We start from the raw sequence: 18,381 nt of genomic DNA on the forward strand, positions 1-18,381 counted from the left end.
ACCCGTGGAGTGCTCCACAGCTCTAGCTTCTTTCTGGGTCCACGTGGGGCAGCAAAGGAAGGCCACGTTCAGTGAACGAGGCTTTAGCATAAAAGCCATTCTGAGCAAGAGAAGATCTTTCAGTGAGCCATTAAGGAGTGTCCTACACTACAGGAGCCATGTGCTTGTGTCTTTGATGTCTGCTCCAAGTTCTGCAGACCTGTTTGCTTTGCTTTATTACCTTCCTGCAGTGTTTGATGGGGAATTGTTAATAGATACTACCTGGGAATGCTCCTTTGCCCTGGGTATAAAATGTAACCCCACAGGCTTTGCTTTAGCTGCCCTGATGTGAGAGTGAATTGCCCATGACAAAACTCATCCTCCAAAATGCCACTCATTTATCTCTGGTTCTCAAACAGACTCATATCCTCTCCCCATGAGATTGCCATCACAACACTTAGAGATACCAGCCCATGCTGGGCTAAGACAGAAGACAATAACTCTTCCTTTCCTTCTGTGACAGTTTGGGCTCCAGGCATTCAGCTGGTGAGACTGATAAGGGTGCTGCCCAATGCCAGCTGGAGAGCCGTGGCTGGAACGGGTCACAGGGATTTACTCTCCTCCCACACACCAAGCACAGAAGAAAGCAACATTGGCTGATCTGCTCTGTTGTATGTGCAAAAGGCAGTGGCACAGCCATGGATGGCTCTACCCAGGTAAGTAGAAGCAGCCCCCGAAGCACAGGTGCTGAGTGATGCAACACTCCAAAACCAGAGCCAACAGCAGTGTGCTGTGCCAGGGGCTCCTGCTCAGCGCCGCCAGAGCAGCCGCAGTGCAGCCAGCAGGATTGGGAGGCTTCTTGCCATAGTGGCAGGAACAAGACCCAACATCTCCCCATTAATTTCATCAAACCATGGATGATTCAGCTGCTAGCTGCACTATTTTTGGGACCTTCATGGTTGTCTTTATTGCTACCCTTCTTCTGTTACATAGAAAAGGTAGTGAGAAACCTATGATGATTAAATAATGTTAATGACATTTCTGACCAAAAACCCGATTAAAATCCCAGTTAAATCCCTCTAAAACTGATACTCAGAGAGAGCATAACCTAGAAAACATCAGAGGCAAGACATTTCTCTACTATATTTAAAACATCATCACCCTTAGCTGCATCCAGAGGACCTCTGGTTGACTGTAGCAACAGAAAGCATTGACAACAAGTTCCCAAGCATGTGTTGTCTGCTGCTACTTGGCAGATAAGAGTTATGCTTAGCTACTTCCTTGGCAGAGAAGAGTTATGCTTAGCTACTTCCTAATACCTTCCAGTCCCACATTCACCATAAAACCAATTACTCATGGCAATGTGCAGCAAATATCCCCAAACCGCTGCTCCCCAGCACTACAGACACACTCCAGCTACCTCTAGGTCTGCCTTAACTACTGGGGTTTAAGAGGTCCAAAATGTCCTTTCCCTTCTGACCGTCTCCCTTTTCTTGTCTGCTGCACTCTGGTTTTGCTCAGCATGTTTGTAGTTGTGATTATTTAGGAAGCAGTGCAGTGTGAGAGCATTTCAGCAAAGACTTGCTGTGGGCAGCACTGATTCTTCTAGGCCAGGGCAGCCACAGAGGGTGCTGGAGGCCTCCTCATGCTGCCTGCTGTGAAGTGTGACCCCAGGAAAGAATGAAATCAGTTTTAGCTGCAGTGGCAGTGTGCAGCCAAACAAGTGAAGGACCAGCGACAGTGTGCAGCCAAACCAAGTGACTCCCCATGACTAAGCTATGAATGGGTCTCTGCTCCCGAGCAGCATAAGCTGCCTGCTGATAGGTTGCAGACAAGTCATCTGCAGAGCAGGGCTCACAGTTAGCTGCCTGTCCCAGGTGGGTGGCTTCTGAAGACGGAAGGTGCTAGAGCAGCACTGAGTAAGTCATCAGTGAGCCTTTACACTGGTGTATTTACTCACCTCTGAGAGTTTACAGAGGTTCAGCCATACAATTAACCTGGCAGATCTCTCCAGCTGCTTGTCTGCTGATGACATCTCATCTTCTTACATATTGATCCAAGCCTGTGCTGCTGCTGTTTGCCATGCTTTACAAGCACCAGGGGGCTGACCTGATTTCTGTATGCTCACCCTGCCCGCGTCTGGGTGCCCTGAGTTGGTATTTATTCAGTGTAGCTGATAAAATATACAGAAGGCAGAGGGGCTTATCCACGGCTCAACATTCAAAGTGTTACTGCAAGGAAAATATACTGTGGGATTGGATTTCTGGGCAGCAAAAGTAGTCTTCCTTACACTTCCTCAATGGATTTTTAAAGCCAACCTATAGCCCTTTTGAGATCTGTGCTTTTAGAACAGAGTGGGGCAAAGCTTTCACAGAATCACACAATTAACCAGGTTGGAAGAGACCTCCAGGATCATCCAGCCCAGCCTATCAACTCACCCTTCCAATTAACTAACCCATGGCACCAAGTGCCTCATGCAGCCTCCTCTTAAACACCCCCAGGCACAGCGACTCCACCACCTCCCTGGGCAGCCCATTCCAATGCCAATCACTCTCTCTGCCAACAACTTCCTAACAACATCCAGCCTAGACCTGCCCTGGCACAGCTTGAGGCTGTGTCCTCTCGCTCTGTCCCTGGGTGCCTGGCAGCAGAGCCCAACCCCACCTGGCCACAGCCTCCCTTCAAGTAGTCATAGCCAGCAGTGAGCTCTGCCCTGAGCCTCCTCTGCTGCAGGCTGCACACCCCCAGCTCCCGCAGCCTCTCCTCCCGGGGCTGTGCTCCAGGCCCTCCCCAGCTTTGGCGCCCTCCTGTGGACACCTTCCGCCTTCACTCTTTCCATGAAGAATTTCTTCCTAATGTCCAGCCCGAACCTGCCCAAGGCACAGTTTGAGGCTGTGTCCTCTTGTTCTGCCCTGGGTGCCTGGCAGAAGAGACCAACCCCAGCTGGCTACAACCTCCCTTCTCTTGTAGAAAGCAATGAGGTCTGCCCTGAGCCTCCTCTTCTCCAGGCTGCACACTCCCAGCTCCCTCAGCTGCTCCTTATAGGGCTGTGCTCCAGCCCTCTTGCCAGCCTTGGTGCTCCTCTCTGGACACGTTCAAGCACCTCAACATCTTTCTGAAACTGAGAGCCAGAGAGAGGATTCTGTGATTCTGTGATTTTCCTCCTCAGGATACAGCTGCAGCAATTTGCTTTGTTCCTTTAAGCACCACACATAATGTGCCAGCATGCACCCTTGTTGCTGTTTGCCATCAGCCCTTACCAGCATCCCAGCACTTTGGTTACAGGTGCTGGCAAAGGCGAGGGAGCAGGGAGCAGTGTGTGTGCCTGCGTAACTCTTGGAACCACAGAATGGCTCAGCCTGGAAGGGACATCAGAAATCATCTGCTCCAGCATCCCTGCCATTTCCCAGAGTCTGGCAGCAGGCAGCAGGGACGTTTCTAGCCAGCACAATGGCTGGGACTGCATACAGGGCCATTAGCACTGCAGCCATGTGCTGCAGCTGCTAGGTACGGCTCCGTGGGCACGGTGCTAACTGGATCGGCCTGCTCCTGGGGCTGCTGCTTGCCTCAGCAAACTGGGATGAGCAGCATTGGCAGCCCCCAGCCCCCCAGTCCTTCACACACAGCATCAATGTTTAGGGCTGCGAGAGCAGGAACCAGTCTGGAAGCAAGGGCTGGGTGCAAGAGACAGGTTGGCTCTGCTGCAGCAGGAAAGCATGAGGTGTTGTGGAGGTACAGACTGAGGTCTGTGGTGTGGGGGGAGGTGATCTGTGACTATTCCTTTCCTCAGTTATGGATGAAGCTTGGATTGGGTATTCACATGGTAGAGGTCTACATTTGCGTAGATGAATCCCACCCCTAAAGCCAAATCTAATTCATAAATTCACAGAATCAAGCAGGTTGGAAGAGAGCTCCAAGCTCAGCCAGCCCAACCTAGCACCCAGCCCTGGCCAATCAACCAGACCATGACACTAAGTGCCCCAGCCAGGCTTGGCTTCAACACCTCCAGGCACAGCCACTCCACCACCTCCCTGGGCAGCTCATTCCAGTGCCAATCACTCCCTCTGTAAATGTCACCATGTGCAATTTAAAGCCATTATTCCTTGTCCTTCTCACCACCCTACTCCTGCTACCAAAACAGTCCCTTCCTGCATCTGGCTACCGTTGAAGCATTTCCAGACCCTTCCTGCATCACTCCTCTGTGCTGTTTTTGTCTACACAACCACACAGCCCTCCAGTTCTTGCAGGTCTTCTAGACTTTCAAGTCCTTGTCACGGGGATCTCCTCAGAAGGCTGGCCTCCCCGAGGCCACCACATACCTTGGGCATCACAGAGCTCTACAACTTGCATTTAGCAGCCTCTGCAGGCTTTCTGCAAGGCTATGCTCACCTCACTACCAGTGAAGATCTTGGCACTCTTCCTACCTCAGAGCCACTGCTGGTTTTGCAGTACCTGATCTAATCTCTCAATATTGGCTTCCAAAGGCCCTCTCTCTCTCTCCACACTACTTAATATAATTCTAGGAAGGATAGGAACAGCCTGTAACAGGAATTATATTCTGTGAAGAATAAATCTCCTGCCATAAGCTCTAGAAGGAATTCAGAAGCACACTCCTTGGAGGTCAGTCTTTTGACAATGAGAGTAGGTTCATCATCAAACCTCTGAAGATGCAGAATGTTGTTTTCTCAGCATCTAACAAAAGTGATGAACTCTGTCTTGGAAGTGCAAATTGTATCTTTTCTATTTTGAAATAGCCTGCAGCCAAGCAGCAGGGAAGAAGTGCTCTGGAAGATTATGCTCTACTCAGTTCTAACCTTTCCTGAGGAAGCTTCAGCTAATAGTATCCTAAATTTCTACTGATTACTGGCAGAGGAAGGCACTGAGAACAAGAAGTGTCAGGCAAAGATCTAATTACTAGATGGTGGATTTCAGATGTCTGTTGTCTGACACATGAGGACATGGAGAAGCCATCCCCTCCCCTAAGCAGCCTCTCTGGGAGAGGCAGGAGCCTTGTCTGAACCTCGGAAACAGCAGATAGGACGCCTTTGTTAACTTGTTTCCATGGCAACATTTTCATGTCACTGAACATCATTGAAACATCTGAACCATTCCCTCAGCTTGGCTTGGGGGGTTTTGCTGACCTCCCTTGCTCAATAACTTCTGTCAGGTCAGAGCCAGGGCCAAAGAGGGGCGGCAGGAGGTGCATTGCTTTGCTGTCGTGCTGTTAGCAACCCTCTCTCAGACTTTTCAGCTGGGAACCTAAGCACTGATTGTCGGTGTGAGTAGGCATGGAAACGAGGCACAGATATTTCTGTCTCTAACACAAAACCTGGGCAGCTAAAGATGACGGCAATGAAGTGGCCTGTCTGCAGGGGAAAGGCGGCCGAGGCAGCTGAGTGAGCAGTGCCACACTGAGGACACAGCTCCCCCACTCAGCATCCACACTGCTATTCATGGAATCAGCCAGGTTGGAAGAGAGCTCCAAGCTCAGCCAGCCCAACCTAGCACTCAGCCCTGGCCAACCAACCAGACCATGGCACTAAGTGCCCCAGCCAGGCTTGGCTTCAACACCTCCCTGGGCAGCCCATTCCAATGCCAATCACTCTTAGAGCTGGGTAACACCACTGCTGGGGTCCTTTGCCACCTGCCCTTCTGGCAGAGCAGATAAAATGCAAACCCTGACAAATCTTGACTTAAGGAGACAGCTTAACCCTTCCTGTGGGAAGCTCTAGCAGTAAAAATGAGTAGCAGGGGAATCCAGCAGTTGCTGGTGCCTTTCTTTGTGCACCAGAGTGGGCTTTTAGCTCACACAATTAACCACTGTTTTCTTCCCCAACCATTCTTCATGTACTATGGACTCCTCTCATGGGCAACACTTGTCACTTCTGCAGCTAAGGCACTATTCCAGCCCCAGAAATGGCAGCAAATCATACCTTGGCTCTAGCTGTAAAATCACACTGGCTTCTACATAAGGCTTCTCCAGCAGCCTGAAGGTTTCCTGTTGCATGTCACTTGCAGGGAGTCCACGGCTCTGAAGAGAGACCCTTAAAAGCTACGGCTGATGGAGTCAGTAAGAAGCACCCTGTAGCAATGGTGCTGTGGTTTGAAAGAGCTACTGAATGCCTTCTCCTCTATGTGTCACCTGCAGCAGGCTGGGAAAAGTCCTTCAGGGGGAGAGGATATCTAGGGGGAAAATGTCTGTGCTTTTTTGAGGTGAGAACCAAGCCCATGGATCCAATTATTTTGCACTGTGAATTGCAGATTTGGTATTTGCAGGCAGCCCCTGTTACTCCAGTGTGTTAGGCTGGGGTGTCCACTACACCCAGGAGGTGCAGATCTCAAAAGGCAAATGGTTCACCAGCTGAGATACTCATTTAGGATGCTCTGTCCTCTGACAAATAGCTAATTGCCTGCCTCACCAGCAGGATGCCTGCACAGAAATCAAAGAAGGATAAAGGCTTAGTTTTTTTGCTGGTGGAAAGCTGTTTGAGGGTGGATGAAATAATACACTGCATTACTGTAGGATTATAATGCAATAAGGAGCTCTTCCTTTTGGAGTGACCCCAAAATCCAGCATTGATTTTCACACCATGGAAAGGTGAAAAACAGTGTGCCAGGTTAAATGAGCAGAAAGTATAAAGCACTTCTCAGAGGCCTTCAGCAGCTTCTTGAGCAGCAGGAGATGGATTGCAGCCAGGAAGGAGCAGGAGGAAAGGTAACAGTTTTATTTCTGCCACAAGTTCCACAAGTTCTCTCCAGGTGCAGCATTGCCCTGCTTGTTCTGTATACTCAAGACTGACATTTCTGTCCACTTCCCACAGAAGCCTGACTTTGGGGGACACACCTTTGGGGTGGGAGGACAGAGCTGGACTCCCTCATCTTGGAGATGGATGCTGTAGCTCCTTTACAGCTGCTCACCCAGGAGCTGGTTGGCTGAGCTGACAGAAAGCCAGGGTGAAACAACAAGCACAAAACTTTGAATTTCAATTTTCACAACATTTTTCATCTGGCTTTTTCCTAATGACCTTTTTAAATGAATTCAGCTTTCTTGGCACATTTACTAGTGAGAAAACATCCTTACCTTTAAGCCTACATATGAGCTTTTGCTTCCCCTTTTTGCTTTCTCTGCTACACTCTCTTTCAGCCCTTAGCAGCCCTCCTGTCTTTCTCCTTTGCTTGCAGCAAATCCCAAATCTGAACAGAAATGTGCCCTATTCTGCTGCTGCACCTGGGGACCTTATCTTCTAGTTGGGCATGAACTACAACACCCTCTTTTGTGATGCAAGACTGATAAAAAGGAGGAGGGTGGGGGCAGACCTTTCTGCATTGCTATTTCAAATGATGTTGGACATATTTTCCTCCTCTTAAAAAACTCAGTGTCCTTCTTAGTCCTAGAAACTATTGTCCAAAGCTCCTTCCTGCTTAGGAATGAAAAGTTAAAAGCTGTGATGAGGGCTCAGCTCAATCAACATCTACAATCGTTCTTGAACGAAAAGAACAAGCATCTTGCCTCTTTGTTTTCACACAGGCTTCAGTTAAAGGGATCTTGCTGGAGGATAGCAGTTAACTGACCTCAGTGATGGAGTTCATGCAGGATGCCTCTCACCTAGCAGCAACCAGGGAAGCTCTAATAACTGCTGGGATTTAGAATCATAGAGTTGTTTAGGTTGGAAAAAGTCTTTAAGATTATTGATTCCAACCATTGACCCAGCACTGCCAGGTCACCACTAAACCACAATCCCTCCAGGGGTGGTGACTCCACCACTTCCCAGGGAAGCCTGTTCCAGGACTTAACAACCCTTTCAGTGAAGAAATTTCCCCTAATATCCGATCTAATCATTCCTGGTGCAACCTGAGGCCATCTCCTCTTATCCTACTGCTTATTACTTGGGGGTTACTGTTTGGTTGAACCTGAGCATCCGTTTTCCTTTGTTCCCCATCTCTCAGACAGGACTTTTGCTCTGTGCAGACACTACAGGGACGTGGGCCAGGCAAGTACCCGTAGCAAGATGAAGGCTCCCTGCTCTGGCAGCTCCTGACATCTGTGCCTACAACGGTAACAAAAAGCCCCTGGGGTAGGTGGCTTCTTAACGTGGAAACGGCAATGAGACCTGAAACAAACTGGCCCAGCTGTTGCTTTGTCTTAACAAAAGCCATTGAACCCAGTCGAGTCTTTTGCTGTTGCTGAGAGGTCTGACCTGTGAACGGCAATTCTGCTTCTCAGGAGGCTTAGCATTATCACTGCCCACTTACCCTCATACTGCTCCCCGAGAATTCCTTCCCTTGTCCTTCGCTTGTCTGCTTTCCCCCACTCCCTCTGCATGTTCCTTCCTTTGCTCCTGCTTTTCTCCCTCCCTCCAGCTCTCCGAGCCCTTTCCAAGCCAGCCCAACCCTTACAACCAGCATCCCTTCCCACACCGGCACTCCTGCTCTCTGCTCGCCTTGTAACCCAAATGCCTTTTTCCCATCCCACCTGCAGGGGGTTTAAATGCGCAGCTCGGCTGAGCACAGAGCGGGCAGGCTGCCAGTGGGGAAGGGAGGTGATAGCTCTTCGACGGGGCGCTGCTCCTTGCCCCCAGCACTGCCACGTACGAAGCTGCCTGCTGCTGATCTGGGCTTACACGGATGTGCTGGTGGCTATTCCACGCTGCAACCAACATCCATCTCCTGGCTGGATTTTAAACGGGCTTAGGGTGTGAGTTTCCTTCTCACTTTACAATCAACATGAGCAAATGCTTTCTGCATCAAAGCAATCTGTGTGGTGCATAATGGAAAGCACTGGATCTCACAGGACCAGCTACAACTCAGGAACAGGTTCAATAACAGGAAATCTATTCTGCTAAGAGCTTCCTTCAGGATCTTTATCTAGAGACCTGCTAACCCTGTAATTGTTCCCTCAGCACAAGGCCCCTCTTCAAAAAAAAAAGCTTGACCTTCTGGTCCCTCCCCAAGACAAGAAAATGCAGAGTGAGCCCTTTGCACGAGCACTTCTGTACCAGTGCAAACTCTCCCTGCTTAAAAGCACCAGGGAAAGAGCACCTCTGTGCTCGACAGCCTCCTTCATTTCTTTCTAACCCAGCAGAAGAGATTCAGCTGAATCCATCCCACACACCTGATTCCAAAGAGAGAGAGACTGCTGCCTGTGCACAAATCAGTGGTGTCCACTGGTAGAGAGCAGAATATTTATGGGATGTTTTAATACAATTACTTTTTGAAAGTTGCTTTACAAGTTCTGCTCAGGGTGTTGTGGTAGGCCTGATAGCCCAAAATAGGCTTATCCATGTCCTGGCTTGCCCAGACATGTTTTTGTGCTCTCCCTCTCCTTTTGCTCTGGGGAGAAGCAACTGTAGGAAAGAGGACAAAGAACGTGGAGCCACTGAGGCTAAGGACTCTGGCCTGCCCAGACTTGTTTACATCCTGTGGTAAACAAGGTACACAGCTTAGCTTGTGCCTGCCTTGTGCAAGGCCTGTGCTTCTCCCACATTTGGGTAAAGCAAGCCTATGACCTCACCTAGTACAGTCAAGCCTGGCTAACTGCCATTCTGACTGGCTACTCGGTGTCCAAAGGCCCATTGGTCTCGGGCTGAGGGAGTTGTGCCTGGGCTCATCAAGTGATTCCCCCATAATGCCTGTTAGAATGTTTATAACTTTTTTATCCATCTGTTTAACCTCAGTATGTAGAGAATCATTTCTGTCATCACCCCAACAGACTTTCTTCTCTAGCTTCACAGGTCTGTTGCTGTGGCTGTTGCCATGTTCAGCCTCAGAGAGAACATGGCTTGCTCCAAGCTGGGGAGGACTGAGCCTTTGCTCTGTCTCCAGCTGGTTGCATGTTCTGCCCCAGGCTCAGCCTACCTCAGTAGGTCACTCCTGTCCCTCTTGCCTGCCAAGTGGGCCATTAAAACAGTCCATACCTGAATGTTATCACAGAAACCTCCTTCAGCTGAACCACTTAAACATGCATTAAGCCTTTCTTGACAGAGCTCTGGCACTCACAACAACAAATGCAAATATAAACTTGAGCCGAAAAGCAAAAAAAAACCCAGACAAATAACAGCAGGAGAGGCAGAGCTGTGAAGCAGATAGCACCTTGCAAGGCTGCCCTGCTCGTGTCCCATGATTAATCCCAGGAGGCACCCTTGGAAAAGCAGCAGGTAATGAATAACAGTTGGAGGGAGGAGAATCAGAGGGGAAATGCTTTATCAAGTGGATATTTGAGCCTGTTAGCAACAGAACAGAAAACAAAGGCTAGGCAGGTGAGTAAGATCTGTGGCAAAGCAAAAATCTGCAGAGGAGGAAAGATAGGGATGAAGCCAAGAGAGAGCTCAGCACTACTGGGGAAGGAGAAGCTGAAGGCAGGGCAGGAGCTCAGCACCCCATGGCCCTTGCATGAAATCCTGACTCCAATACAAGGTGCTGCAGGCCCCTGAGCATGTCGCTTTGGGCAGCAGACTGCACTGATCACGGCAACTCTCACACTGGAGATAAACCCTTCACTGTTACACCTCTGCCTGCCAGCAGAGCACCTCCTGGGGCGCTGCTCCTCTGCCAGAACCTGTTCCAGCTGTCCTCAAGCCTGTAGCTGTAAATCAATGAAAGGAGAACAATTCTGTAGCTGTTCTGGCTCTTCACAGTAGCTTTGCCTCCCACACAACAGGGTGAGACCTGGCATTGCCATGGACGTGCCTCTGAGGAGATACTCCTCCAGCAAAGAGGCTTTTGGTGGGCAGAGGGAGGACTTTCCCCATCCACAGCACCTGCATATTCCACACTAAAGTCAGGTTTTGGGGGTACAGTTTTGGGGTTATATTGTATTAGAGTGCTTGTATTATTGCTCTATTGATTTGGTTTGGCTGAGCTGGAGCTAATTCTTCCCAGAGCATCTTTCATCATGCTGTGGTTTGCAGTGATGTAGCTTTGGTGGGCACCTGGCCCCTAGCCAGGGCCAAACCATCACATTGTGTTATTTGATTGCACTGAGCTTTATGCATTCTTTTTAAAGCCACGTTAAGCACCTAACTGGTTTAACATCACACCTGAAATTCTCACAAAGAACAGGGTTATAATTATGCTTCAGCTTTTAGGAAACCCTAAAGCCTTAAGTCTGAATTAGCTATGACAGTTCCAGAAGCTTTGGGCCATGATGAGAAGAGATTTTATTGAGGGCTGGTACAAAGCTGTAAAACTACTACCTCTGAAAGAGAGCAGAGACCTGGGGGAGGGGAGTACACTTCTCCCTCTGCTAAAGAAATGTTGAGTTTCTTTTTGTGCTTTTTGTTTATTGGTTGTTTTTAGCAAAGTAACCATCTGCTAGAAGGAGCCAGGACTAAATCCATCTGCCACTGAAGTCAAGAGAGAAGCTCAGGTTAAAATAAGTCGGTGGAGTGTGGCCACATGGTGGCCAGAAGCAGTTTTGATTCCTCATTACTCCTGTGGACTGGCTAAAGAAGCTCTAAGCTGCTTATATCAGCAGTACAAAAGGTTGCTTTTGATCTGCTGGAGGTGTGTAAGATAAAGAGAAGTGCCAGAATTTGGAAAGAAGAATGTCTTTTCTCCAGCAGCCTGGTGGAGAGGCCTGCCTGCACCAGCAGCACTTGACAGTGGAAGAAAAAGCAAGGCAGAAGCCAAGAGCTGCTGGCATTGTCGGTACAAGTGCCCTAGGTGTGCTCTCCGCCTCCGAGGTGCTTTGCTGGCTGGCACGGGGGGCAGTCAGGGTTTCCAAGCTCCCAGGAAGTCCAAAGTGAATGTTCACAGTTTGCATGCCTGACTGTTCACAAAAGGAAGCCCTGCACTTGCGATTAGCAACGCTGGGGCTCACAGTGACTGCAGATTGGTTCAGCCAGGGCTCACAAAGGACAGGACTGGAGAGATCTGCCCAGCCCCTAGAAACAACATCCATACCAGCAGATGTGAATCACTCCTTCCAGCCAACATCCACTGGGCAGAGCGGGAGGGCTGTTAAGATGTGTCAGGTACAGTTAAGAATAAATTCAGAAGAAACTGGTGCTCCTCTGGCAGCTGCTGTGTAAGTGGGAGACAAGACTGCGTTAATTGCAGAAATGATCCATTTTTAATGATTTGCTCAGCCACAGGAAGCACTGATGGCAACTCTCTGTCTCGGGGAGGGAAGAATGATGACAAAGATGTTTTGCTTACTCTCCTTACAGTGGCGCAGTAACCAAAACTGGGATGCAAACTAATCAGACTGGGAATGTGCAGTGAAAGTAAGATTCTTCTACTGCTTCTCACTCTCTTACCTGCAGCGTTCACCAGCTGCCAACAGGCAGTGGTGGTGTCCCATCTCTCAGCTAGGAGGCACAACCGATGGCTGTGTGATTTGGATCATTTCAGTCCCTAACTCAACCCATCTAAGGCAGAATAATCTGCAGCAGGCACGAGAGTCACTCTCCTAAGGGAGGCCATAGACCTTTACAAGGGTATGGGATGGGAATGTTGGGCTGTGTGCACAGCTTGAGGAAGGAGCCTCGTTGGTTCAAGCTCTTTCTGACTTTGCTATGCCTGTTCAGCTGGCAATGAAGTCAGACCAATAACAACCCCCATATCTAAAGCAGGCATTGCTCAGGTGCCAGCATGAGAGCTGTGGGGAAGCAGTGGTCTCCCCGTGGAGTCCCTTGCATGACTCACACTGTCTCTACATAAGGGCATATGTGAGTAGTATCTTATTCTACAAGTTGTTTACAAGCCAGACTATTTATATCTTCTGCTGCCAGAGACTGAACATCTGTACCCAGGATGTCTTTATGAGCTGACAGAGAGCTCCATCCAGCATGCAGTAAATAAGCAGCCCTTGTGCAGGGAGCAATGTTCCTGCTGGGAAGCTGCTTTGGTATGATTTCAGCCAGTGACAGATAAAGATGCTGAAACATGACTTCTCCCTGACAAAAAAATGGATTTCTTCCCAGGGGCTCAAAAATGCCCAAGCTTTGAGACTCTCTCTGCTCTCTCCTTTGCCTGCCTGTGTGATACACAAGAGCTCCCTTCCTGTGCAAGCAGGTGACTGCTCTCAGGCCACCTCAAAGAAAGGTAAACCATCTCATACTGAAGCAGTGCTAGCACCATTTGGGAACAGATGGGCACAAACCAGCCAAACCACTACTCTGGGCTGCTAATAGGTTGCTTCTCCTCCTCTCCATTTCACACACCACTAAGCTAAAAGTGGGCAGACAGCCCCTCACAAAGTCCTGCTTCTGGGTCAGCTCCCAAGCCAGCTTAAGGGAGCAAAAATCATAGAATCAGTCAGGGTTGGAAGGGACCACAAGGGTCATCGAGTTGCAACCCCCCTGCCATGGGCAGGGACACCTTACCCTAGATCAAGCTGGCCAGAGCCTCATCCAGCCTGGCCTTAAACACCTCCAGGAATGGGGCCTCAACCACCTCCCTGGGCAACCCCTTCCAGGGTCTTGCCACTCTCACAGTGAAGAACTTCCTCCTCATATCCAGAAGAAAGCAAGAACTTCATAGTGAAGCCAAAAGGAGGGTCCTGAGGGCAGCAGTTTCTCTCCCATACTCCACAATCTTCCCAGGAAAATTGCAAGCTGTCTGCTCTTCAAGCATGTTCAGGCATAAATCCTGCTCATCTTTACATAGATGAGTAACCCCTATTTGACTGAGCAATTTGGCCAGGAGCAGAGTGACCGTGCAGCTTGCTACTCACCTCCTGCTCTGCTCAAGGCACAGCTTTTAGCAGCCTCCTGAATGCATCTCAGCCTTTCAATAATTAAAGAGGCCTTGTAAGAAAGCTGGGAACAGTCTTTGCAGCAGGGCCTGTTGTGATAGGACAAAGGGTGATGGTTTTCAACTAAAAGAGGGGACATTTAGACTAGACAGAAGGCAGACACTTTTTGCACTGAAGGTGGTGAAATACTGTCACAAGTTGCCCACAGAGGTGGCAGATGCCCCATCCCTGGAAGCATTCAAGGTCAGGTTGGATGGCCACCTGAGCAGCCTGACCTAGTTGAAGGTGTCCCTGCTCACTGCAGGGGGGTTGGATTAGGTCACATTTAAAGGTCCCTTCCAGCCCAAACCATTCTGTGATTCTATGTTTCCCACACAAGTAGGCTCCTCTCAGTGAACAGAGATTTGTATCCTGCTTCTTATATGTCTGGGAACTTTGGAGTGGAAAGCTCTGAGCAGAAACCATTGTGACACAGTCTGTAGACGTTTGCCCAGTGAGTAAATCCCTCAGTAAGGTCAGACAGCTCATCCTCTAGCAATTCCATGCAGCTGCTTTGCAGCATTAGTTCCTTTGGCTATGTGGTTACAAAAAGCCAGTCCATTTATACCAGCCCCAAACTGCTTCTGGCCACTACAGCAATACTCACGTTCAAAGGAGAAACCCCAAAATGATACCAGAACTCCAAGACATCTTACAGATTTAAGAACCAGATATTGAGAAGACTGAGTACTCTTTGCTGCTGCTGTCTAACTCTTGTGAGACAGCTAGGTTCACCCCCTCTGCTTTGGAGCTGATAGCCTGAGGGATGGCCAGTCCACACAACCTCCCCAGTGTGACAGCACAGTGACTGCTTTTCATAGCCCCCTGTGTAGTGATGGACTCACTCATTGTGAGAGTCACTTCCTTGTGGATTCAGGCATCACTTGCTGTATAAACAATGTAGATAGCTGGATTAAGATGCTTCAATTATTTAGCATGGTAAAGCATGCAGAAATGGTAATTTTGAGTCAGAAAACACTGGCTGGCTGCACACAAACTCCAGGGGTTGGAAAGCCACAAATGCAAAGTGCCATTTGGGAGGGACGTCACCGAGGCTGGCATAGCTCAGCCATGCACTGGTAGCAACCCTGGCTGCTCTAGTATCAGCTACAGTGAAGGAGTCAGCTTCCACCAACAGACATGCCAGGGTGCAGTGGCAGAGCCCTGGGTGCTGGCAGGGTTAAAATTAAAGAGCTGTTCCACATGTCTATCCCAGATTGCCCTGACCCATGAAGTACGGCACAAATAGAGGTTTACCACATTCCAGGCTCTAGGAGGTAAGGGAAATGCTGATAAGTAGGTGCCCTGCTAAGCTCAGACTTTAATCCTCTGTCTGCAAAGAGTGAGGACCAGAGGTGAAGAATTGTCACTCCAGTGACAAGAGCTGATCTGCTAAGCAAGTGTCATGTTAGGGGTAAGGTCCCAACTCTGCCTGTCTCAGAGCCCCAGAACTCTTACTGGAACGCTGACAAAATTGTTTGCATCTTTTTCAGTGCTCCAATAAGGACTTGCACTGAATCAGGTTTGGCAAGTTAAAACAGTGGATAGGTTTAATTTATTAGAGCTACAGCAGATTCGGGATTGCCAGCCATAAATGCACTACCTGCAGGCAACTGAGCTCAAGTTAGTAAATGCCAGGTAACTGCTGCCAGAGTCAGAGACACAGCTCTTTGCAGTAGCAGTAACAGTGCAGCAGAGGTTCAGCAGCATATTGAGGCTGCAGTTCTTACCAAGGGGACATCCCTAGGGGGCTTGGGCACAGCTCACTGCCCATCCTCACCTGGGTAGACTCACAGTCTGTCCTGCTGGAGAGGCATTCTCCCGTGCTTTAGCATGACTTGGTTGGAGAGTAGCACAGCCATGCATGTTTAGCCTGTGCTCTGGCTCATTCTCATGCTGAGGGGTGTCAACTTTGATCCTCAAACGGCAGTTCATTAGGCAAAGGCCTTTGCTTAGGCACCAGAGCTGACAAAATCCATTTGGAAGGTGCATGTTTTTGGTGTTCCAGCCCTGTCTCACTAGTTTCACCCAAAGCAGGGCTGTCTTTTCTTCACAGGACTCCCTCTTTTAGCCACTTGGCAGGCCAGATCCGTGGATCTTCATGCCCGCAGATAACATAAACATCTCTTGGCTGTAAGCATCCCAACCTCTCTCCTGCAGGGCACTAAATTAACTTGGATCTATGTCCTGAGGCAAGCTAAGCAGTTATCCCACAGCACACAAATAACTTCTTCTGGATTGCTGTGACTTTAATTGCTTTACCTTTGTTTTGAAAATGAAGAACAAAGGAAGACTGGAGGAAGAGTAAGAGACTCTCCTCTTTTCACATGCCTGTTGACAAAGTTTCCTTTGAAGTAGCTATCAACTTGCACTTCAAAGTGTTTCCCTGAGAAGGTGAATACTCCTGTGATACTGTCAAGTCGTCCACCTGCCTATTTTGGCAGATGCAGATGATGAACAACTTCCTAAGTCAGTCTTCATATTGAAGACAAAAGGCTAAGACCTGTTTTTTTTTTCCAGTTGTTCCAACTTGAATTGTTTCTGTGTGTGTGCTGCAGACATTTCTGCTTTCCCTTTCTTTCTGGTTAAGCTTAGATGCTGACAGTGATGGGAAGGATCCTGATTTAGTTGTAACGTGGGTTAAATTGGGCCACTCAATTCAAGAGAGATGCTGAGGTGTTGGAAGGTGTCCACAGGAGGGCGCCAAAGCTGGGGAGGGGCCTGGCGCCTCCCTGTGAGGAGAGGCTGAGGGAGCTGGGGGTGTGCAGCCTGCAGCAGAGGAGGCTCAGGGCAGACCCCACCCCTGGAGGTGTTCAAGAAAAAAATGGATGGGGCACTCGGTGCCATGGTCTGGTTGATTGGCCAGGGCTGAGTGCTAGGTTGGACTGGATGATCTTGGAGGTCTCTTCCAACCTGGTTGATTCCATGATTCTAAGTGTGAAGGCATTTATAAGCAGACTCACCATCTCAGGCTGGAGGTGAGTGAGAATGGTGCAGAGCATTTTACATTCCTCCTCCCTGCTCTACAGCCATTTCCTCAGAAGAGAACAAGGGTCAGCTGGGTTAGATTTGGGGCCCTGCCTCACTGGACCAGTTTAATGTGCTCTGCAAGTCTACAGACTGAAGCTTCCACGGGGTGAGAAATAATCGTGTCTGCAAGCAGAGTGTGCCTGCACACAGTGAAAGCTCCATCCACACTGGCTAATTTGCCTCTCACCTCTCATTAGCTTAGTGCCCTGGGCCAGCTGGGAATGGTGTAGAAAATCAGAGGGCTTAACCCTTTTCAACATCATTTGTCATTTCCAGAGCACTTCTCCACAAGACCTGAACTGCTCTGTAGCAGCCATTTCCTGTGGCCCACAGACCATGGCTCCGTGGGAGGCTCTACTGACTGGCTGACCACAGTCACGTCAGGACAAGGGGCAGTGGGTGGAAGCTGAGGCACAGAGGGTTCCATGTGAACCTGAGGAAGACTTTTTCCCCTGTGAGGGTGACAGACCCCTGGCACAGGCTGCTCAGGGGGGTTGTGGAGTCCCCCTCTCTGGAGATATTCAAGACCTGTCTGGATGTGCTCCTGTGTGATCTGCTCTGGGTGATCCTACTCTGGCAGGGGGGCTGGACCAGATGAGCTTTCAAGGTCCCTTCCAGCCCCTGACATTCGATGATTCTATGTCAATAACACTGCTGAGGAGGAGCAGGCATTAATCATCTTGGGAATGTGAATTTAGCAAGGAAAGAGATAAAAGCAGAGTAAAATGTATGTCCATGTATGTGCTAGACAGCCAAAACCATTCCTCCTTTGTCCATGGAAATCATACCCTTTGCCCAGAAATGTCCCATAAATTACAGAGCACTTCACAAGAAAACACTGAGAAGCTATAAATGGAAGCACACAAACTCGAAACCAGACTATGTTTGAGCAGCAAATCTCCCCCTTCAGCTTCCTTATCTCCATGTCCACTGTGTGTAACACGGCTAAAGAAACACTAAAGCCTGAGCTGGTGGTGTTCCTACCAAGAGCTGTCAATGGGAGACTCTGCTCACCTTTAGGTAACAACCATAGAGGATACAGGCAGAGACGCCCTTGGTCAGCCTGGGCAACATTCTGCTGAGAGCACACCCAGGAACCTCACATCGAGAGCCACATCTGAATGTGCAAATTGCCGTAACGGGAGAAGGCTCACCTGAGTCGTTCGCAGGTTCGTGGTTCCTCTCCTGGTTAGCCCCTCGGCAGCAAAGCAAGCTCAGTGCATCCTGAAAGGACTGGGTGTGGATTCCATACAGGTGGTAGAAGAGCTGATACAGTCTCACCAGCAGAGGTGCAGTTGGACCAAAGCAGCTTGCAGCCAGCTCTGTTGGACTCGCTGAGCGGCCCAAGGAGCACCAAACAAGTGCCCTGTGCTGGCAAGGGGGGTTCTAGGATTCTAAGTCCTTGTGCCCCTGTGCTCAGCACTGCTCAGGCCACACCTTGAGTGCTGTGTCCAGGTCTGGGCTCCTCCATTCCAGAGAGACGTTGAGATGCTGGAAGGTGTTTGGAGAAGGGCAGCAAGGCTGGGGAGGGGCCTGGAGCACAGCCCTGTGAGGAGAGACTGAGGGAGCTGGGGGTGTGCAGCCTGCAGAAGAGGAGGCTCAGGGCAGAGCTCATTGCTGTCTGCAGCTCCCTGAAA

This window comes from Pogoniulus pusillus, chromosome 32, assembly GCF_015220805.1.
Source record: "Pogoniulus pusillus isolate bPogPus1 chromosome 32, bPogPus1.pri, whole genome shotgun sequence".
Classification (NCBI taxonomy): domain Eukaryota; kingdom Metazoa; phylum Chordata; class Aves; order Piciformes; family Lybiidae; genus Pogoniulus; species Pogoniulus pusillus.